Genomic DNA, 24,198 nt, shown 5'->3' on the forward strand with positions numbered 1-24,198 from the left:
AGCCGCCCGTCGGGCCTCCCGCCGCCGCTGGTGCTGCCCGGAGCCAGCGAGGGGGGCTCGGAGGGTGGGTAACGGGCCCGGGCCCCGGGGCGGCGGGAGGGACCGGGAGGCCCGGGGTGCCGGGAGGGAGGATGCTCGGGCGGCCGGCTCCGGTGCCACTTCCGCCGGGGCCTCCCCGGCCGCGCGGGTCTCCGGGCTCCGTTGAAAGTTTGGCCAAAAGGGAGGCGAGAAGACGGGAGAGGCCCGTCCGGAACCGATGGAGGCCCCGGGGCCGGCCCGGGACCCCGCCTCCTGCAACCCCGCCTCCCCCTCCAGATAACTTCCGATGGGAAGTTTGTTTGTAAAAGCATTCCTCGATTTGTAGATTTTTGCGCACAGCGACCACCCCGTGGGGGCCGCTGTGCCAGCCTCCTGCCGCCCCTGGCGGATGCCTCCTCACCCCGCTCCCTTCGGCCGGGCGGGCCGGTGGACTGTCAGGCTCCTTGCCCCGGAGTGCACGGAGCCATCCCCACATGCCATCATCCAGTAGATGGAGATCGACAATAGGATTCTGTTCGCACTCTCGCTTGCTTGCAGCCTTTCATGCAAGTTAATTCTCCAGATACCTATGCTTAGGTATCTGACGCCTAGGCGGAAAGGGCTGAAAGTTCAGTCCTTCGCACTTACGAAGAAAGGCCTGAATAGGGTTGGCTTAAGAGTTGAATATAACCGGTGCTATTGCAGAAATTATTAGCTTGATTTTCAACAAGACTAGAAATAGACAGTAGTCAAGACTTTAAACCCTCTTGCCTGATTTCACAGTTCCATTTTAGTTTGGCATATTGAGTTGGCTGTATTTACAATTGTGTCAAAACACTCCAAAACTGATAACATAAAAGTGTCATTTGCAGTTTTTGATTTGAAGGCATCCCTACATTAATTTGAAGAGTTGATTAAGGACTAAGTATAAAAGGTTAATTTTTTCAGTTTGTTTTATTTTAGTTTAAATACCTCTTTTTTAATGGATGAAGGTACTCTGTATGTTGTACCACTGTCCTGGAACAGATAACCTTTAGTATATACTTGGAAGTCACTTTTATGAACCAATAGAGAGAGAGAGAGAGATCAGAGTAAACTTTTTTCAGGGTTTTTTTTTTTTTGCAAGGCAGTGGGTTTAAGTGGCTTAGGTAATTATTAAGTGTTTGAGGTCGGATTTGAACTCAGGTCCTCCTGACTCCAGGGCCCATGCTCTATCCATTGCACCACCTAAGCTGCCCCCAGAGTAAACTTTTTGCAGTTAAAATTCATAAAAAACTTCTCTAAAGGTTTAAATTTAATATAGCCTTTGTAAGATTACTTTTTACTCTTACTAGAAATTCAGTCTTATGAGATAAAGAATGATTCAGTAATGTTAGTAAATAATCCAAATGTTAGGTATTTAGTTTAATTTTCAATTTCATAATTTCTCTCCATTAAAAATTGTTTTTAATTTCTTAGCAGGTTTTCATGGTACCTTATTTACAATCATTTCTGTAAATTCCTCCCCATTTCGAAACAGGAAGTGAGTTCATATTTTTACATCTGTTTTGATGCTTCAGTAAATAAGTTAATTTAAGCATTATTTTTTGGCAGACTCCTTTCATTCTGACTACTGTTTTCAGAGATGTCTGTCAACCCCTTCTTATATTCTGGGAGGAGGGAGAGATGAGAGTTTACTATGTTTTCAGCCAATCAACATAACCTTTCTATTTTCAGTTTCTGTGCTCCTTTGTTTCAAAGCAGACCAAACTGGTGGAAAGATGAGACTAGATGTCATGGTTGAGATATAGTGTGGTGTAGTGAAAGGACCTTCAGCCAGAATTCAGAAGCTTGAATTCTAACCCCTCCTTTCCTACTTTCTTAGGTTCCCTGAAGCTGGACTAGCCACTTCACCTCAGAACCTCAGTTTTTTAATCTGTAAAATAGGATCATAATTTAGATCTGAAAGGTTTTGTGAGGATAAAAGAGATAGGCGAAAGCATTTTCTAAGTTGTCAATTACCATGCCGCTGTATGTAGTATTTTTTTATATATAAATAGGAGTGAATTGTCTTTTAAATCATTTAAATAATGCTTTAGTTTGCTGTTATAAAATGTAATGACCAATTTGTAGTATAGGATATTTTTCTTGAATGGATTGCTAAGACATAGGATAGAGTGTTATAAGTTAGTGAACTTATGACACCTTTTTTATTTTAGCACCCTGAAACAACCCGAGCATTCAAAATTTATATTTTTTAAAAGATGCTTTGGAGCTGTACTTGAAAATGTTCTTAGGAAAATAAGCAAATACATGAGATTTTTGAAGACTGGGGTTTTGGGTTTTTATTTGATTGTCAAATGCTATTTTCAGATTTATTCTTAGACTCTAAGTAAAGGGTTAAGGACACATATCAGTGACTTTTCACAACTTTTCACAACTCATGGAAAGTCATAAGTTACCTTATTTAGTATCCATTAATACACTTTATGATTTTCTAACACCTCAGAATGTGTAATGAGACAGATATAAGAGTAAACTTATGCAGACTTTGCTTATTTGAATCTGGAGGATAATGTGTGCTGACAGAAAGCTTACATCCCACTTTTTAAAAAAAAAAGTTAAGTGATATTAAGATTGATGCTTTGAAATGTATTCAGCCTTTTGCGCCATTTTTATTGATCTATTTTGTAATGATCACTCATTTAAAAATAGACTTTGGAAGATTATATTTGCCCACATAAGGCCTTAGAAATGGTGATAAAATGTTAGATAGTGAATGATTACAACAAATGATTATGATTTTAGTTCTTGCTTAAGTCTCTTAATAATTTTTCATTCAAAGAAGCAAGATAAAAAGATACTAGTGAGAAGTTCAGATTTCTTCTAAGTGGCACCAGAACATAAGAACATTCATTATGTGCAGTAGATAACATTAATTTACATTGAGAAGGTAATTTCAATTGAGAATCCAAATGAACTATCAAAGGAAATATTAGGGATAACTTTTGGGAATTTAATTTCCGGGATTATTTGTGTTCTATTCTAGATATTTTTATTTTTTTTACAAAGAACAGAAAGAGAACTACATAGAGGATTGTGATGCTGCTGTACTACTTACCACTTTTTTTATATGAATTCCAACACTACTTAACTTGTATGTATGTTTCCCTTTCTGTCCTTTTGTTCTTTTCTGTTTTTATTTTTTCTGGTGATTCATTGATGCTCTTTTGGGGGGGGTAGGGGAGACAATCATGATCAGTTCTCCTCTGAACATTCCCAACTCTTCCCCTCTACTGCCATCAAAAAAGCCCTTCCTTATTAGAAGTCTAACCACATGAAACAAAAATCACACCTTGGTAATGTCTGAAAATCTATGCCTCGTTTTGTACCTCAATTCGCCATCAAGCTGTCAAGAGGTGAGAATCAAGATTCATCATCAGTATTCTGGAGTCCTGATTGTTCATTGTGTTCGTCATATAGTTCTTAAGACTTTCACCGTTCTTTTCCTTACATTGTTGTGGTCATTATATAAATTGTTCTAGTTCTGTTCATTTCTTTCAGCAGCAGTTCTTGCAAGACCTCACAGGTTTATAGATAGGTTTTAAATATATGTGGCTGATTTGATGATGTTTCAGACTAAAATTGAGAGTTGAAAGAAATTATGGAAATACATTTTTAATTTATTTTACAACTTTTCCTTGATATTACTGAGGCCTTCCCATCTCTAATTAAATTCTCTTGGTTTGGCCTTCTTTTGGCTTGACATAATTTGATTTGCTACCCTCTTGAAGTCCTTACTTCCTATGTAAACCGGATGTGTGCTGTGTCTGTGTGTGTGTGTGTGTGTGTGTGTGTGTGTGTGTGTGTGTTCTCACTTAACTGTATCCCTTATAGGAAGGAGGTAGATTTGAAATACTAAATACAGAGAGAGAGAGAGAGGGTTTCCTGATATATTGATGAAGTGTCCTGTGCATATGGTAGAATCAAATCCTTTATATTATCATTTAAAAACAAAGTTTTATGACTGCTTACATCACAGCTATACCCAGTTATTTTTATGACATTACTTATCTTGGATTTTCCATCACCAATTGATCTTTTTCCTTTGTAAGCTTCTGATTATGTAGCATTTGATATCCGTAGTTCCCAACCTCTCAATTAAGAGGAACTTTGTTTCATTTTTTTTCCTAGAAGCAACTTTGACTTTTGTGAGTGATATGTGTTTGACTATTTTTAGTGGTGTTTGTCCATCTTTTAGTAGTGTTTTCTTATACTTTATTGACATAATTATATATGCTTTTGTGGTCTTCTTCATCTGTTAGTATAAAATTTCCCATGTTTTACTTCCTCATATATGTTGCTTTCTACTATGTAATAATTCATTGTATTCATGTGCCACAATTTGTTCAGCCATTCATCAGTGATACTTGATTAACCAATCATAAAGTATTCATGAAATATCTTAGCATATTACAAGCACCATACTGTGAGGCTACATAAACAAAAATGAAATAGTCCCTGACCTTAGGGGAAAAAGACAACAATACCTATATAAGTATGTAAAGATAATATGATTATTTTTTTCTTAGTTTCTGTTGGCAGCATTTAATTTAGCAGATCAAGGTATATTACCTTTTATTCTACCATTGCTAGGAACTGCAGCTATAAAATATAGATGAATTTTCTTTTGTTTTAAGATTTTTCATTTGTTCATTCAATTCACACATATGGAATTTTAGTAAGATGACAAATATCACAAGTTTCTTGTCCTCAAGCATCTTAATGATCTAATTAAAGAATTGTACACAAATAAGTTCATTAACAAAGACTATCAATATGCTATATAAATTCAGAAGACAGTTATCCTTCTCTGATTTGGGGGCCTAAGGTAAAATTTACTTGGAGGAAGTGGCATTTGAAATGATCCTTAAAGGATTATTCTTGACTTTTTTTTAATCACTATGAGCATTAGAACATTAATAGGCACCAACATTTCTGTAGACAAAGAAAAACAAGATTATGACACTGTGAAACCATACTTCTTGTTTTTTAAAAAGTTTGTTTACAGTTCAGTGTAGTGGTTTCAAAGCTGCTCTGCTTATCTGCTTCATTCTCTGAAAATTTCTGAGTCTTTTTTTAAAAGTTTCATTCATACTTTTCTTTTTTTTTTTGATATCACTATCACCACCTTCCCCAGTAAATTTTTCTACCCCTCCTGTAAGGGTAATAAATCAAAACAAAACACACATTGACTTGTTTGAAAGTCTTAATTTTGTACTTCTAATCCATCTCTCTGCTAAGAGATGGAGAAGCATGTTTCATCATCACTCTTAGTGTCTTTCTTGGTCATGGCATTGTTCATAATTCTTAAGTCTTTCCTTGTTTCCTTTTCAGAGTTGTAGTCATTATACATGTATTTCTGTTTTTGCATGTTTTGCTTAGCATTGGTTAATTTTTTAAAATAAATTTTATTGATATTTTAAAATTAAATATCACCTGTTTCCTTCTGTGTTATCCACCTCTACCCAGAGACCTTTTTCTCATGGCAAAGAATTTAAAAGAGGAAGGGAAAAAAAAATCAGTAAAATTAAAGTATAACAAAAACCCCTGCTATATTCATATTAAATGCTTATGTGTTCCATACCCATAATCTAGCATTTCTTCAAAGAAGCAAGAAGACACTTTTTCTCTTTATCTCTAGTCTTTTAGGCCAACCATCCTCACACTCTCAGCATTCATTTCTGATTGTTTTATTGTTGTTTCCATTGTTCTCATTGTATATATTGTTTTCTAGGTTCTTTTTGTTTCATTTTTCCATCATGTCTTCATATCTTTCCATGTTTATCTATTCATCAGGCTGAGCATTTCTGAGAGTAAAGCAATGTTCCATTACCTTTGTGTACCACAACTTGCTTAAGCACTCTTGAATTAATAGACATCTACTTTGTTTCCAGTTCTTGGCTACTAAAAAAAGTTGCTGCTATAAATATTTTGCTAAGTGTGGAATCTTTCTTTTTGTCATTGACCTCCTTGGGATATATGCCTAGGAGCGAAAATCCTTGGACTAAAGGATTTGGGCATTTTAATTACTTCATTAAATTACTCCCAAATTATTTCCCCAAATGGTTTGAACAAGTTCATATAACCATTAGTAGTGCTTTAGTATGTTCTCTGTATCAGGTCATTCAAATCTTCCTTAGTTTCTCTAAATATTTCTCTTATTATTTCTTTCCACTAAGTAATAATATTCCTTTACATTCATTCACTGTAATTGTTTATTTCCCAGTGATAGGCAGCTACTTTTTTCATAGTTTTTTTTCTTTTCTAGTTTTCTTTTGACTCCTTTCTTTTGATTTCAGTTTCTGTTCAGCTCAGGTCTTTTCATTGGGAATGCTTAGAAGTCCTTTGTTAAAAGTCCATTTAATCAGGGTAGCTAGGTGGCACAGTGGATAGAGCACTGGCCCTGGAGTCAGGAGGACCTGAGTTCAAATTCTGCTTCAGATGCTTAATAATTACCTAGCTGTGTGACCTTCGGCATGTCACTTGACCTCCTTGCCTTGCAAAAAAACAAACAAAATGACTAAAAAAAATGCATATTCTCCCTTACCCAGTAGGATTATGCTAGGTTTTACAGGCTAAGTTTTTGGTTTAAAACTTTTATCTTTTGTGGTGTTGTATTCTAAAATCTCCCCCCCCCCCCATAGTAGTTATTGCACAAATTCCTTGAACTCTTGTTTTTAGATTCTTCAGATTTTTTCTTTGGTCTCAATTTGCCTCTCAATTTGGATATCAAATTTGGTTATACCACATTCCTGGGTGTTTTTAGTTTGAGGTTTCTTTCAGTAGGTAAGTGGTGGATTCTTTTTCATTTTACTTTGCCTTCTAGTTTCAATAGATTTGAATGGTTTTCTTGAAATGTTATTTAATTGATTTTTTTAGTTTTCAAAATACATGTTATCAAAGTTTTTCAACCTTGATCCATATGCATATGTGTTTTTAAATTGTGTAGTTTCCTTCTGCCCTCTCTTCCCATCCCCCTCCCCTCAGCGATAAACAGGTGAATATTGTACATACACATTTGTGCTAAACCTGTTTACAGATTAGTCACTTTCCCTATGAGGAATTAGGATTAAGGGAAAGAAATACATAAGAGAAATTTTTGAAAAAGTGAATGTAGTGTTCATCAGATTTTGAAGGGTTTTCTTGATTTTGTTTTTCTTGAAATGTTCATGATTTTTTGTTTGATTATGACTTTAAGGCAGTCTTATTTTTAAAATTTTCTCTCATTTTACAGGTCAGTTTTTCGTAGTAGATATTGTACATTTTTCTTTCTTTTTTTAAGTCCCTAATTTTGTTCTAATATTTCTTAAGTCATGGAATTATGGGGTTCTGATTTTTTTTTTAAGTAAACCTCTTACTTTAGTAGTTTTCCTGTGTTATGTTCCAAGTTACTCATTTTCCTTTCAATTATTTTCCTCTAGCATTTTTATTACAATTTTATTTTTAAATCTCTTATTTTGTATGTAGCCACTTTTGTGATCCTTGTGGCTGACCATCTTCTCTTCATGGAATTCCCTTTTTGTTTTTTTATCTGGGAACACACACATACACACACACATTAAATCCAGAGCCTCTCTACTATGGTGGATAATATTTTTTTCCCCTTATATACTCATATTTTACTTGACTTGGATCCTTTTTTAGCACTTACAGGTTCAGGTATGATTATCTTGACTTGTAGTGACCTCCCTAGTTGTGAATATTCTTCTATTCTCTGTTGGGTTCTATCTTTCAGCATAATTCCTGACTGGATAAGGGACACACCTGTTTGTTACCTTTGATTTTCTTTTTTCTGTAGTGCATATATGAGATCTAGGCTCCTCTACAACTTTCTTTCTTAGAGGGGAAAAAGAAGCAGATGTCCATCAAAATGGGTTCATGACCCTTTGGCAATTTAGTGAAATCTGTCAATTCCTTTTTCAGAATACTATTGTTAAATATATAAAATAAAATAAATAGAATCATAAAGGAAAGCACTTATTGAAATACAGTTCTCAAAACATTTTTTGAAAAGTTTACTAACTCTGGATTAAGAACTTCTGCTTTAAATGCTCAAATTGTTATTTTAAACTTATTTTGAGAATGCCATTTTGAAAAACATCTTATTTTTTCCTTTCTTCCTAAATTAAGCATGCTAAAGATAATTTGACTTTTTCTTGATCATTCAAAGTTATGATTGTATGCACTACTATTTTGCTATAATGAAGTCATATAGTCAGGAATTACTAAGGTGTTTATCATTTGACTAAAGTTATTTGGCTCATTCTATGCTTTTTAGTCTTTGGCCTTTGAGAGTTTTATCCTATCTTCTCCTTTCATGTTATTACTCTTTATGCTTCCTTTGTGCATTCCACTAGCAGTCCCTTGATTTCTTCTCTGATTTTAATTCCTCCATGTAGTTATTTGTGGACTGGGAAAACATAATTGAGTTAAGCACAAGTTAATACTTATTTGTAATATAAGGGTATATTGGAGGAGTTGAGATCTTTTCTTTGAAAGTAAAAAAATACTATCTTTTATTATATAGACTTTGTGACAGGTCCACATAGTTATTTGCATCTCTGAGTTCTTGGCTGTGTAAAGTTGTTGGGTGAGTGACTTGAATAATGAGTTGTTACTGTGATGAACATTTATAAAGCTGTGTGTACTTAGTAGTACTTAACAAGAAAGATTTTCAACTTTTTTTAAAAAATGTAGAAATCCAGTGAAGGTAGGAGAGTTTTGCATACAGAGTGAGATGAAAATCACACTGATATTATATTTTTTAACTTTGTCTACTTTTAAAATATGAAATCAAAGTTGATGAAAAGTAAATATTAATTTATATTCCTAGATAAATAAATAGCTGATAGTAGCTGATAGCTGGGGAAGTGTTTTATCCTCCAAATGGAATATAAGCTCCTTAAGGACAGACACCATTTAATTGTCATGTTTATTCCTTTCCCTTAATTCCTCCTCTTCCCTTCCTGGTTCACAGTAACCATTTAATAAATGCTTGTTGATTGATTAACAGTGTATAGGATACTGGATTTGGAGTTAGGAAGACCCGAATTTGAATATGGTTTCTGGTTATTTCCTAGCTCAGTGAACATTGACAAGCCGTTTTAATATATCTGAGGCTCGGTTTCCTCATCTGTAAAAATGCAGATAATATCTTTAGAACCTGTCTCACAAGAGTCTTTGTGGGACTTGAAGCAGATGTTTGTAAAAAGCACTTTGCAAACTTTAAAAACTTTTACGAATGTCACTTTTACTGTTGAATTCTAACAGTGATGGCCTATCTACACCTTCCCTTAGTAGAACTCTCTCAGAATAAAGGTAGAAGATTGCAAGATAAATATTAGCACTGATAAAAGAAACAATGGTCAAATAAGTCCTGCCATATTGAGTAGTTAGTAGTTAACTAGTTTCAAAGTTATTTTGAAGTGCACTTTTTCAGGAACAGGTGTAGTGGCTAGAGTGCTTATTGTGGGGTCAACAAAACCTGGATTCAAATTCTGCCTCAAATACATCTTAGTTATGCGATCTTGGGCAAGTCATCTCAGCTTCAGATTCTTCATTTTTGCTTTTGGATGTAGGAATAGAATTTCTTTGGTATCAAGTGCACCAAATGTAATGATAGATTGTAGATGTGGAATTTTTGGTTTCTGTCGCATCTAGTAGAAAATGTTTTTGCATATTACTAAGCAAATAACAGTTTTGACATCTATGACATTTACATATTGACTTAGTTTAAATTTATCAAAATATTAGAAATATCTATATTTGAATTTTAATATTTCATCTTTAAATTTTATTGCAGTATAAAGAATACTTGAGTAGGGATTAGAAGACTTTGGACTAGTTAGTACTAGCTAGTAGTAACTGTTGATCACCAGTTGTGTCTCATTGGGGAAGATTCTCAAACTGTCAGTTCCTTTTACCTCACCTGTATAGTAAGACTTTAAAACAAAAAATCAATAATCCCATCATTCAGATAAAAGTAATATTTCTAAGGTCCTCAAAGGCTCTAAGATTCAATGAATAAGAGGATTTTATGTAGTGGAGTCAAAAATACAGTGAACTTTTTTGAATGTTGTAATTAGAGTTGGAGAGGAAGACCTGTTTTTATCCCAGCTTCTCCATCTTTTTTTTCCTTTCTGATTATGAATAGCAATTTATCTGCTTTATCAACTGTATGTAAATACTCAGATATATATATATATAGATAGATATATATATATATGATTTATATTACATGCACATTAATAGTTCAGTTTTTGAAATTTTAAACATTGGCACATTACATATTATTTTTAAAAATTAAAAAATTTTACATTAGCATAGCAGTTTTATATATAGTGGAATTCTGTGGTTTGGGGAAAATTTTTGTAACCTATTTAGAGTAGAATCCCTACTTAGTCAAAATTGATTATTTTTGCATAATTTTTAAAGGGCAAATTTGCTGGTATAATAATAGATGATTTCTTTTAGACCTTTTGTTTCATACTTTAAAGGACATTCTTCATTAGACAAATTTAGCATTTCCATTTTTATGTAATGTGGCAATTTTTCTTTATTATAAACACTGCAGTTTTCTTATTCTGTACTTATACATTCTAAAGATCAAATTTTGCATGCAGATTAGTTAGAGTTTATACAGTTACATAAAATTTGTAGACAGTTTTGAGTTTTGAGTAGTTTTGTTTCATATTACAGCTATGGGCCTTATGGTGTTATACTATTATAAATATGGATCTTAATATGATTGCCATAAAATAGATTCAGAACTACCAAAATTAGTGATCAACTGCTGCTTAAAGTTATTCATAATACTTTATAATACTCTAAATTAGTTAAATTTATGTATGAGAGGACTGTTTCATATTTCAGATATAAATATTTTCATTTACTAAATTTTTATATGCTATTAAAGTGTTATGTTTCAATGCTTGTGATACTTATAAAATAATTACACTTTTAAGGTAATATTTTAGTTTGCCCTTAAATGTTTAAGAAAAAAAGTAGAAAAGGCTATGCTTCTTCACTAACAAAGAGTGAAGAGTATTTGATAACTGAATGTAAAAATTATATCAATAGTATTACTTGGCTACAAATAATGTGTCCTTTTAGATTGTATGTGTCTAAAAAATAATGAAACTAATTAAGTTGAGAGATCTATTGTAGTTGAAAGACTCCTGGGCTTGAACTTCAAATACCTTAGGTCTGAATCCTGTTCCATCCACTTGCTTCCTCTGGAACTCTGATCAAACTTTTCCCTCCATGGAATTCACTTATTCATCTATAAAATAAGGGGATTAGACTTGATGACTCCTCAGGTAATTTCCAACTCTGTCTATCGGTTCTATGATCCTACTTTCTATTATAGAGAAATATTAGGTTGGAATATCGCACATCCTAGAAGAGTTAGTGCTTAATATTGAATTGTCATTGCAAGATGAAATCTGTTTCAGTATCATCTCTATGTATGAAGTATATGTATATTAGTGAGTCACAGATTTTGCTATAACTTATACCTGCAAAATTCTTATATTTAAAATACTATATAAAGAGTAGCTATTTTATTGTTGTTTATTTCTGACATAAAACTTGTAAATAAAAAAAAATTTTAAGCGTATTGACATTTTTTTCCTGCCAGGAATTATCATTAGATAGCTTCTAATGGGATATGTAGTTAATTTAAAATGCAGAAATTTAAATAATGGAGAAAAAAATCTGACTGCTTAGGTAAAAATAAAAGTATAGTTACTAAGGGAACCAATTTCTGCTCTGTTACAGGTGATCTGTGGTTTTTGCCTAGAGGAAGCCCAGATTTTGCAAGACTACTTATAGCTGCCTAGTGACTGGCTGCTTCTCAGTTGATGTCTGAGCTTCAGATATTAAGTGAAGATTGTTGTTATATACAAATGAGGACATTAAAATTGGAATCCAGGGGCTGCTTGGAAGAAAAAAATGATGTGTGATATGAAAGCTCTTTTTTTTTTTTTAAAGTAAAATATCTTAGGAAGATTATATGACCATTAGTGTAAGGAGTTTGTGTGTGTGTGTATTACCTGCAAATAGTTACAGTACAAAAGAGTTATTAAGACCCTCGGTTATTTTAATTCGTTTTTCAGAAACAATGAGGAATATTCATTTTTTTTTTAAGTTGACAAACCTATAGAGAGAAGGCTAGACCCCGGGGTGGGGAGGGGGAGGAATGTTTTGGGTGATTCAGAGGAAAACTTAAAATTTATGCCTAGAAAATTTCTTGACATTTTACTGTAGTTTTGAATGCCTTTCTGCTTTATAGCATAATAAAATCAATTTATTTTAGCAAATGCATGATTTATATTGTGACTATTTTTACTAATTTGTTTTTGGTTTTTATTTTATAATTTTCATAATTCTTTTTTTAAAATTTATCATATTACAGTTTTTTATAGGACTTTTTATTTAGCCCTTTAAAAATTTTATTAGACAGGGCAGTTAGGTGGCGCAGTGGATAGAGCATGGCCCTGGAGTCAGGAGTACCTGAGTTCAAATCTGCCTCAGACATTTAATAATTACCTAGCTGTGTGGCCTTGGGCAAGCCACTTAACCCCATTGCCTTGCAAAAAAACCTAAAAATAAAAAATTTTGTTAGATGCTTTTTCAGTATAAGTTTGCTTCAAACAAGGGGAATGTCCCTTCCATTCTGTCATGATTGCAGAATACTTAATGCCTTGGTGTCCTTTATATACTGAAGAACTTTGTCCCTCTGTAGTTTATATGAGGCAGTAAGTCTTAGGATCTTGCTTATCTTTCCATTTAACATCTCATGTGCTGAGGAAGGAACTTTAGACTGGGAGATTGGGACCCTAGGGTTGTAGATTTAGAACTAGTAGGGACCTGAGAGGCATTTCTAGTTCACACTCCTCTTTTGACAGAGGAGGGAACCAAGACTCAGGGAAGTTTGTGACTTGTTCATGACTATGCATCTATGAAATGTCAGAGAACAAAGTAGACCCAGCTTTTCTTGACACTAAACCTTGCAGTAGTCTGTATTATTTTACATTTGGATATACTTTTCCCTAAGAAATTTGTATTGTTAGCTTGTGAGTCTTATGTTACCATTAACATTATGAACATTACCATGAATGAACTACAATTTTGATACTATTAATGAACCAAATAGTAAAGAATAGACTGTATATATGTTTTAGTGACATATTTTTTTTACTTTCCTTTATCTTCAAGGAATACACCTCTTTGTGTTAAGAGAACTTGGAGCAGTAAGTAATATTATGTTAAGAAAAACTAAATTTCTTAGCAAGTAGTCATAAAAAGGTCATAGAACAAAACTTTGAGGCTGAGTCTTGGTGTTAATACTGAATTTAGAATCTAATCTTACTATTTAAAGATGCACCGTATGTGTAAGCAGCTTGTGGCATATTGCCATTGATGATTTGTACTCAGTCAGCTAGCCTGTTCTGTATACCTGCAGTGTGCTTAGTGTAGTTCTCTTAAGCAGCTAGATGGCAGAGTACATTGAACATTAGATTTAGAATCCAGAAGTCCTGATACCGGACACTAGGTATGGAAACCTCCTAGGGTTATTGGGAAGTTCTAGTGAGACAATAGATGTAAAAGTGCTCTGCAAACCTTAAAGTCCTCTAGAAATGCTAACTATCATTGTATAACTCTAGGGACTGGGGATACTGAGAGAAAAATGAAACAAACACTTCCCACCTTAGAATAGGTCTCTGGAGACAATATATAATTTAAAGCTTGGGGACTGGATTATGTTTGTATTGAGCAATGATGTCAGATAAAAATAGAAAGGAATCCCTCCAGGCTACATATTGACTTAAAAAAATTAACATTTTTTATGATATTATTGCCTTTTTATTTATTTTGTTAAACATTTCTGTGTTAAAGTTTATAAAAATCTTACATATTCAATTACTTTGGAACCTGAGAGGTTTGAACTTAAAAGTCCCAAGTAACCAGCAGAACTCTAGAGTACAGCAAGAACCAGATTAAGTGTAATTGGGAAATGTTTAACAAGATAAATAAAAACATAATACAGCACAGATATTGTTAATTTGTGGTTTTTGGTTTCAAGATGCCAGTACTCTTCAGAATTCTTGAGAAAACCAAAGAGTTTTTGTTCATGTGAGTATGTATCAATGGTATTGATGTTCATCATATTAGAAGTATTGATGTTCATCATATTAGAAATTAAAATGGATAATTTTTTTTAAGGTTTTTGCAAGGCAATGGAGTTAAGTGGCTTGTCCAAGGCCACACAGCTAGGTAATTATTAAGTGCTTGAGGCTGTATTTGAACTTAGATACTCCTGACTCCAGGGCTGGTGCTCTATCCACTGCACCACCTAGCCACCCCTAAAATGGATAAAATTTTAAAAATTGTTTATTTAAAGTGAAAAGCCATTTTGTGTCAACATAAAATTTCAGTGAAAAAAAACCCCTCATTTTCCAAAATCTAAAAAATTGATGCCATTGTTTTAAAGTTTGGTTTAATAGAAGACAGCTGTATTCTCATATTTGCTTCTTTGGTCTCTTGACTGACATCTGATTTTATGCAGATAAGTAGTCAGAGCAGAGATGACTATTTTAACAGGCAAATAACATCCTAGTATTAGTACACCCTTTGAGATCAGCTGGCCTAGGACTTTGAGAGGTGAAATGACTTGCACCACAGCAGGTCTTAAACCCAGGACTTTCTTTCAAGTTCTGTCCACTCCACCATACTGCCACTATTTAGATGTTAATACTAAGTAAATATACTCAGGATTGAAGCAAGGTAGTTTTTTTTTGCAGGGAGACCCTGAAAGCTGATAGTATCACCAAAAACTTAAAAGACCATTTGAGCTGAACTGGTAAGGAAATTAGGGAGAAGGGAATGCATCCCAGGAATAGAATGACAAGACAGCCTTTGCAAAGGTAACCAGATAGGAATTAGAAGTTTATGAGAAATAACAAGGACAGTTGGACCGAATGGAGAGTTTTTGAAGAGGTGTGATGTATCCTGGAAAGGTAATTTGGGGGTCAGATTGTAAAGGGCCTTAAATGGTAGGGAAAGGAATGTCTTTATTTGAGCCTAGTAATAGTAGAGAGCCATGGAATTTATTTCAAGAGAAAAAGTCTTGTTATCAGATAACTTCAAAAGAATTGGTAGCATATAGAGAGTGAAAATGGGACAAAAGGATAATGGAGAAAAGTCAGTCATTCCATGGTTGATTCTTTAGGAAATTGAAGTATTAAATTACCATCCCCAGATGGGTTCCTCTATTCTGCACTTATCACTTAAGTTTTTTTTGAGTATTTGTCTTAAGTCTCTTATCTTTCCTCCTAGATCTCATAAGCTCCTTGAGGTCAGGAACTATTGTTAATTTTCTTCATTTCTGTGCTTTGTACATAGTTGACATCTGATGTTTGTTAAATTGATTGCTTGAATGACTATACTGTGGGATCCATGGAAAAAGGAAGGCCTCTATTGTTTTAGATAGTTCTTCTCTAGAGGATTTGGGAAAGACAAGGATGAAAATTTCACTAGGGAAAATTGCACAGGAGTAGGAGTAGAGGACTGCTTTTCACTTGTGCAGTTTTGTTTAATAATTCTGTATGTCATTGCTGAAATGGTCCATCTGGTTTAATTCTGTGGGATTTATTTGGGTTGTTGTTTGACTGCAAATCGGGCAATATCACAATTTTGAGGAAATCAGAAGGGCCAGTGGTCAGAGGGCCGGGACATGGCTGGAGAAGGGGAAATAAGTTTTTATGTGCCAAGCACTGTGCTATTCTTATGTGATATTCCCAGCAACCCTGGGAAGTGGGTGCTGCCATTATCTCCTACTATAGTTGAGGAAACTGACCCTGGGAGCTTAAATGACTCTCCAGGGGCATAGAGCTAGTGGCTGAAGCTGCTTGGAGCTTAGTTCTTCCTGACTCCAGGTCCAGCTCTATGCTTCTTGCCACCAGTTGCCTCAGGAGGACTTTGTAAATTGTAAAGCACTATATACATGCTAGTTATTAATACTGTAATGTATCTTAGATTCTGCCTCATGTGTCAACAGACACTGTGCTACATGCTTGAAATGTTTCAAAAAATGAAATAATCCCTGCCTGGGAGGAGTTTACATTCTGGGGGGGGAAATGAAGTATTTGTTTTGATACCACCTTCTTTTCTTATTGTATCTGCTATCTCTGCTCTCCCTTATAATAAAAATTTTTAAAGGAAACAGGTCAACCACATCTACCAACATATTCACTGAGTCTCAAAAGTTACACATTTGTATAATCTTTTATCTCTAAAAAGAAGGCAGAGAGGAATGTTTTTTTCTCACCCAGAAGCTTAATAAATGAACATTTAGTTTCATGTTTTTGTTCTGTTTAATTGTTTTATTTGTTGTTCATATTGTTTTCATGGTTCTTATTTCTTCATTTGTAGAAGTTCATGTCTTCCCAAATAAAAAAAAATTGTGGTCATATGTTATTATGATCATTAATTTTTATACACAGCAATTTCTTCAGTTATTCCCCTATCATTTGGCCATTGTATTATTCTATTGGGAGAGAAACTATAAATAGAGAAAAAAATACAAAATATATATGAAATAGCATGTGTGGGAAGGCTGTAGAACTGGGGTGGTAGGGATTCTAGGAGGGAGAAGTGAGGAAGAAGTTCATTTCAGGCAGAGGGGGAAGCCCTGTAGAGAGAGAGAGAGAGAGGCAGTGGGGTAGAGTGGAAAGAGCTTTGTTTTAGGAATATCAGTTTTGCAGCTGTGTGGAGGCTGATATGAAGGGGGAAAACTGAAAGCTCATCAAAGGGTTTGATTTCACTATGTTCCGTTCACTCTGCTTATTAAGACAGGAAAGCATATTATATTTTAGTAGGATTTTCGATCATTTGGTCAACAAAGCTTGAGCCAGTCTACTAGGTAATGGGCGTACAAAAACAAAGATGAAACAGTCTCAGTCCTGAAGGAGCTTAACATTCTATCAGGTGTGAAAAGATAATTGTATGTATACTTTGATATTCATGTATAAGTATATACAAAATAAATACAAGGTAATCTTTTTTTTTTTTTGGCTCTAGTGCCACTTGTAGCAGGAGTCAGCTGAGCTCTGAAGGATTCTTGGGACTTGGTGAAGCAGAAATAAGGAAGCAATACATAGCAGGCATAGGGAATTGCCATATATGAAGAACAGCAATGAGACCAGTTTGTATCTTAGAAAGGTAGTTTGAAACCAGGTTGAGAAGGGTTTTCAGTGTCCCAACAGAAAAGGTAGAACTTGAACCTAGAGATGATTAGGGAGCCACGAGAGGTAGTTGAGTAAGGGAAAGAGATCCCTTTGGCAGCTGTGTGGAGGTTGTACTAGAGAGAGGAGAGAGGTAAGGCTGGGAGGCTGAGTGGTTTAAGAGGTTATTGTAATAGTCCATATAAAATAGAATGAGGGCCTGAACCTAGTGGGAACTATGAGAGTGGAGAAAAAAGAATGAGTGCAAGAGCTGTGAAGATGGAATATACAAGAGCTGACAACTGATGGGATATTTGGGATGAACCTGGATGAACAGCAGCGTATCCTAATCCTATTCAATAATTTAGAAGATCTGTGATTTAGTATTATTCTGAGTCTTAGTTGACACCCTTATCAACTTCTCCCTACCCTAGACTTCTGAAACTGGTTCTTGAATGACTGACATACAATCTGCCAACCAAATCAAGTCTTCCCAACTTGATAGAGTTAGCCAGAGTTCTTGCTGCACTGGCATAGCTTGTGAGTGTCCATGTTTCCTTTTCAAACTGTGGGTCCTGGAATAGGACTTTAGTGAAGGAAATTAACTTGAAAATTAAATTAACCTTGTTGGTTCATCTCCTAAACATTCATGTAATATATGTATGTGTGTGTGTGTGTATGTGTGTGTGTGTGTGTGTGTGTGTGTGTGTGTGTATCTTGTCTTTATACTTGGGGATTTCAATTTACATGAAAATATCCTTTTTTCAGTTTACGAAATTCCTTAAAAGGAAAAAAAATTAAGCTGCCTACTATGTGCCAGGCACTGTGTTAAACATTTGAAAGAGATTATCTCATTTGATCCTCAGCCATGAGATTGGGTCCCATTATTTTTATTATTTTACAGGTGAGGAAACTGAGGCAGACACCCAGAGTCACTCAGTTAATAAGTTTCTGAGACTGCATTTGAACTTCGGTCTTTAGGCTCTGCTCTATTCTCTGGGCTATCCAGCTCAAATGGGGCCACTCAGTCATATATATTATATAAACATCCATATTGCTGATATATATTGAATTAGAAAGCCTTTCATTAGCATTATTTATGTTTTATTGTATATTTTTAAAAATATTTCTCAGATTTTAATTTGGAGTACTAGGGGAGTCTGGTGGATTGTAAGTTTGAGGATTCTGACCTACACCAGTGCTCCACCTCAGCTGCACACAGATAGGTGATCATGCCTTTGATCTCTTCACCATATCTATAATCACCATGTCTCTTTCATATTTATGACAACCCATCACTTTGAAATTCTGCAGATAAATAATGATTCTACCATCACATCGTGTGCCTCATCTTTAAACCATCCTTAATAAAATTGAGGCATCCATAGGGAGTTCTACTTCACTGTCTCTCATTTTCTTTTCCTTTGTTCTGAGCTACCTGGCCAAAGAAATATATCCTGGTTCTCCTTTTCTCCCACTTTCCTCCCTCTATTCTTCCCCCACACTCCATGACCATTAGAAGACAATGTGGTTACTTTGCATTATTAGCAGCAGGAATCAATTTTGCCAAATACTGGAAACAGATATATGGACAGGTTGCTATTAAAAAGTATATGTGAGGTGGATTTTCTAGAGTAGGAGTGCTGTGTAATTTTTTTTTATTCACAAGAGTTCATAATCTTAATGCTTTATTGCTTAAATCAGGGCAGGAAGGAATTCATAACCCATAGTCAGCAATATAAGTACCTGAAATAACATTTGTGAACTCAGTATGTCCCATAAAAGAATTCTATTCTAAATGGGATGATGCAGGATAGTTCATTGATCCTATCTTGAGTTGTAAGAGTAGGTGTTCTTAGTCTTGTTTCCATGAACATTTTTATTTAATATTTTGATAACTATTTCAATATAATTGGTTTCTTTTGTAATCCTATATATTTTATACATCTAAAAATATTCTTAGAAGTAAGTGTTCATTACGCTTCACCAGTCCTGTATAGAGGACAAGAAGGATCACTCCACTAAAATGAAAGTCTTCTTCATTTCTTTATCATCCATTTCAGATTCATGTATCAAAATATTAATATTTAACCATTATATCAGGTTGGTTTATTTCAGGGCCTACTGTGTGCAAAGCACTAGGCCAAGACCCTTGGGACAAAATAGCACAGTCCTTACTTTAAAGGAATTTATGAGTCCATAAGAGGTTGATACAAATTAACATCAGAATGTAATACTATTTAGGATATGATTAAACAGGTTGAGGTAAGAGGTTAAAGTAGGCTGCAGCCATTTACTTAGCCTACTCAATGCTCTCATCTTCAGGTAGTAGATAGGGCACTTATCTTAGAGTAAAGAATAGCCTCAAGGTTCAGTTCCCCTCTCCTGCATGAGGTGGGTGATCCTGGGAAAATCTCTTAACCTCTGTGCTTCAGTAGATTGAGGGATTTGGATTTGTTAGCCACTGAATCTCTTTTAGCTCTAGATTTATAATCCCATTATCCTGTCACCTCTGACCTAGGCTATTAGAAATAGAGAGGTAGCTTCTCAGCCCACTCATTTGTTTTGGTCATTCTTTGGTTGATGTGTTTGTTCTGCTTCTGTAGTTCCTGTGATGGAATCCCCATAGCTGAACATGATATTCCAGATTTGATTTGGGAGAGAAGACAGTGGACTCCCATCTATTTCATTCTGGCTTCTGTGATTATTTTCCTCAATCAACCAGCTTTTATGAAGTATCTATAATTAGTTTGGGGGGAATTGTCCTAAGCATTGGAGAGACAGATGGAAATTATGAAAACATTCCTTCTCGGTGAACTTCCATTCTAATGGAAGAGATAACAAGTACATGAACATGAAGATAAACTGAACAAATACAAAGTTATACAAAGTAGTTAAATACAAGGTAGTTTGGGAGAGGGTACAAGTTGTTGAGTGGATTAGGAAGGATTTCATGAAGAAGGATGTGCCCAAGGTATGTCTGAAAGGAAAAGGGAGAGACACTGGAGGAAAGGATGTTCCAGACGTGGGATATCAGGGCAAAGTCAGAGATAGGGGGATGGAGTGTTGTATGTTTGGTTGGATCCCAGAGATCTGGAAAGATAGGTTAGATCTAGGAAGTTGTGAAAATCTTTAAAAACTGAACCAAAATATATCTTGAAGACAACTGGGACTTGATTAAATAAGAGACTGATAAAGTCAGATCTATGTTTAAAAGAAAAATCACTTTGACAGTGCTGTAGATAGGAAAGTTTTGAGGCAGGGAGATGCATGAGGAGAATGCTGTAGTAAATTATAGGAGCAAAGATGAGATTCTGAATTAAGATGGTAACTGTGAATAGAGAAAAGGGATCAGTTGCAAGAGATGTTTAAGCATTATAATATTTGTTGATTGTTATTGGATGGGGTGGTAGAGGTGTGAAGAGTGAGAAGGAAAATTCAGAGATTATACAAAAAGTTGTATACACATTTGTGTATGTTTTTTACACACACACACACACACACACACACACACACTTAAAAACCCTTAGTTACAGGAAAGATAATGGATTCAGTTTTGGATGCTGAGTTTGAAATATTTATAGGACATTCTTCATTTATAAAAATAATGCTTTATCCTTATAGAATTATCCTACAACTCACAGAATTACTTTGAAGATAATGTAAAGTGCTTTATAAATGACCTATTGTATGTGTATACATTATTGATACAATCTAAGATTATACTGACTTTTGGCCTTTATGCCATTCTGTTATCTCATTAGGTTTTCAGTCTGCTAACTTCCCTCCTCTCTTCATATAAACTGCCATCTCATCATTTCTTTCCCATAGTGATTTGTGCTGTTGATATTTTTTAACCCAGTTGTAGGGTTTTCCATTTCCATCATAGTCCATTTTAGATGTAACTTTTAACCCATAAAAATCATTTTAAAAATGCTGATTGCCATCCACATTTTTTTTGAGCTCTAATTTTCTTAACTCAGTATGATTGGCAAATTTAATAAAAATGCCATCTTTTTCTTCATGTAAAATAAAATGAACACAATCCTGAGTCAACCAACACCTGGAGACTTCTCTAGATTGACATTGAGGAGAGGGGATGGGGTAATGCTTTCTCTTTTCTCAGATGCTTCCCTTAGAACTACCTTTTAGGTAGTAGGTCATTTTTCTGTCTCTGTTGTATGGTACTTTAAAACTCAAAGTATAAGTGACTATCACAATTATGTGACTATTAGATTATTCTGACTTAAGGGCTCTTTCTATTCCAGACTTCATTTTTTTATTTCTAAAAGGGAGGAGATAGAATCATAAAATTCTTAGAATTATAAAATGTTAGGCTTGTATAAAACTTGAAAAGATTATCTAGTCTGGTTTTTTTTTTTTGACAGAGCGGTTGGTAAAAAGTGAGGATCCTGAGAAGTAAAGGGATTTCCCACAAACACAAAGTGGTGGAGATAGGACAGAACTCAAGCCCTAGGACTTGTAGATCAGTTCTACTGTGCCTTGCTTTTTGAATTTTGTTTAGCAGATACCACTTGGATAAAGTGTTTATTCTATGTACTGAGAATGATATAAACATAATAAGTCATAAGTCTGTCTTCAAGGACAGTGCAGACATATATAAATATAATATACATATATATGTGTGTACATATATGAAATAAATCTTGTAGTTTATAGTGATCTCTTGCTAGACCTGAAAGTATATCATTTTTATTTATTAAATGAACTGCTGAACAGTATTAATAGTTCCTATAATTTGTGTAAGTTCTTTATGGTTTATAGAATCTTTTCCTTTCAACAACTTACTTTGATAAGTACAATATAAAATCACTTTAAGTTTGTTGGATTTCATACTTGAACCAAGTCACTTCTGGGATAGGTCTAATGCAGATAGTTCACTTTCATATTGATCAGTTGTTTAAATCAGTACATTCAAAACAAGCATTATCCTTTTGTAATTTTGTCTCCACACAGAATGGAGGTAAGGAGAATTATTTTCACATATATAATTAAAATATTTATACACACATATATTTAAAATTATTAGCCCACATATAGTTCCCTGACAATGAATTTATTTCTATAACTTTTTTTTTTCCTGTCCTTGTGTTCTAGAAAAAGAACAAAGATTTTTTGGCTTAACATTCAGGCAATTATCCATCTTGTACATACTTTATACATTTGTATTCTAAACCCTGTGAACAGTTTAAATTTTAAAAAAAATCTTAAGATAGTGTTCTTACCATCAAGGAGCATTCTCTGTAAACTAGATTTGCTTTAGAAAATGTCTCATCTCATTGCTTTAGAAAAGTCCCCAAAAACTGAGCATAAGAAAAAAATATTGTTATTTGATACATATTTTTTGAGTTCTCAATAAAATTACGCTTTAAAAGTTGTTGGGAAGGAATTTCAAAGACTTTTCTATAATATGAATTGATTTATTCAATTTGGATTTTTGTATGTATTTTCCTTAGAATAGTATGCTGGGTTTTTTTGGTTGTTTTTTTTTTTAAATTCAGGATCAGATTTTTTTCCAGGAAATTTACTTAGGACCACTTGTTTAATGTGTGCTCTTTTGCCACAATGTGCTTTCTTACAACATAGAAAATATATTTGAGAGATTACCTGGATCAACATCTTAGATGCTGGATTGCCCTGACATATTGCAAAAGTAAGAAATGATATAAAAAACATTGACTTTTTTTTAGTAAATATTTCAGTAAAACTTCTTGGTGAATCATGGGCACAGTATAGTGCTTATTGCTGGCTTATTTGACTTGATAGTAAGCAGAGAAACAGCTTTCCTTGCAAAACTGAATTTTAAATTAAGTAGCTTATTGAAAAAGGAGTTGTCAAAAACTGAGTTTCTGAGACATCCTTGCTTAAATCTGTTTTTCTGTTTTGTTGTTTAGTTGTCAGTCTCATCTGACTCTTAACATTACACTATCTAGACATTTCATTCACTGCAGATCCCTTGTGCTTCAATATTGCCCACCACCAGGATCTTTTCCAGTGAGTCCTGACTTCACATTATATCATCAAAGAATTTAAGCTTTAGCTTCAGTATTTGATCTTTTAGTAAACAGCTTGAATTATTTTAAGTATTAAAGGATTTGAACTCTTTGCTAAACAAGAATCCCAAGTCTTCTCCCATATCACAATACAAAAAATGTCAAAATTCTACAGTACTCAGCTTTTCTAATAGTTCAGTTCTCAGAGCCATCCATATACAGTACTAGTGTAAAAAAACTTAATTTTGACTTATGAACCTTTGCTGGCAAGGTGATGGCTCTGCATCATAGTATGCCATTCAGATTTTCCAGTTTTCCTTCTGAGGATTAAGTGTCTTTGAATTTAAGAATAATCTGACAGTGTTTCCATTTTCCCCCTCTGTTTGCCAGGAAGTGATAAGACCACTTGCCAAGATCTTAAAACTTTTTGATGATAAACTTCAACCCAACTTTTATACTCTTTTTAGTCTCCTCTTTTCACCCTCATCAGGAGCCTTCTTAATTCTTCATGTTCTGTCATCTGAATGGTATATTCTAGCTTTGGATTCATCCAGCCTACCATTTCACATGATGTACTCTCCATATAAGATAAATAAATAAAGGTGATAATATATAACTTTGTCGTACTCCTTTTCCTTTCTTAAATCAATCAGTGTTAGATTCCGACTGTTGGCTTCTTGACCTGTGTAAATAGATTCGGATGATCTGGTACTCCCATCTCTTTGAGGACTTGCCATGTTTTGTTGTGATTTATCTAGTCAATTTAGTATAGTCAATGAAGCAGAAGTATATGTTTTTCTAGACCACTTGCTTTTTTTTCAAATTGAAATTTTATTTTTTCAATTAACATGCATTGGTAAGTTTTTCAAAATTCATTCATTTGCAAATTTATGAATTAC

The 24,198-nt window shown here is 34.3% G+C and overlaps 1 protein-coding gene across 8 annotated transcripts in view; it reads left to right on the top strand.

Moving 5' to 3' along the window:
• Window positions 1-24,198, top strand: part of CNOT2 (CCR4-NOT transcription complex subunit 2) — a 171,866-nt gene that overhangs the window by 675 nt on the left and 146,993 nt on the right. Inside the window, exon 1 of one of the 8 annotated variants that reach the window (XM_074226133.1) lies at window positions 46-64. The exons of the other annotated variants lie outside the window; for them this stretch is intronic. The gene's annotated coding sequence lies outside the window, so the exon portion shown is untranslated. Of the gene's footprint in view, window positions 1-45; window positions 65-24,198 lie in introns of those variants that run through there. 8 annotated transcript variants of the gene reach the window in all.

The sequence above is a fragment of the Macrotis lagotis genome, chromosome 2 (genome assembly GCF_037893015.1).
Source record: "Macrotis lagotis isolate mMagLag1 chromosome 2, bilby.v1.9.chrom.fasta, whole genome shotgun sequence".
NCBI lineage: Eukaryota > Metazoa > Chordata > Mammalia > Peramelemorphia > Peramelidae > Macrotis > Macrotis lagotis.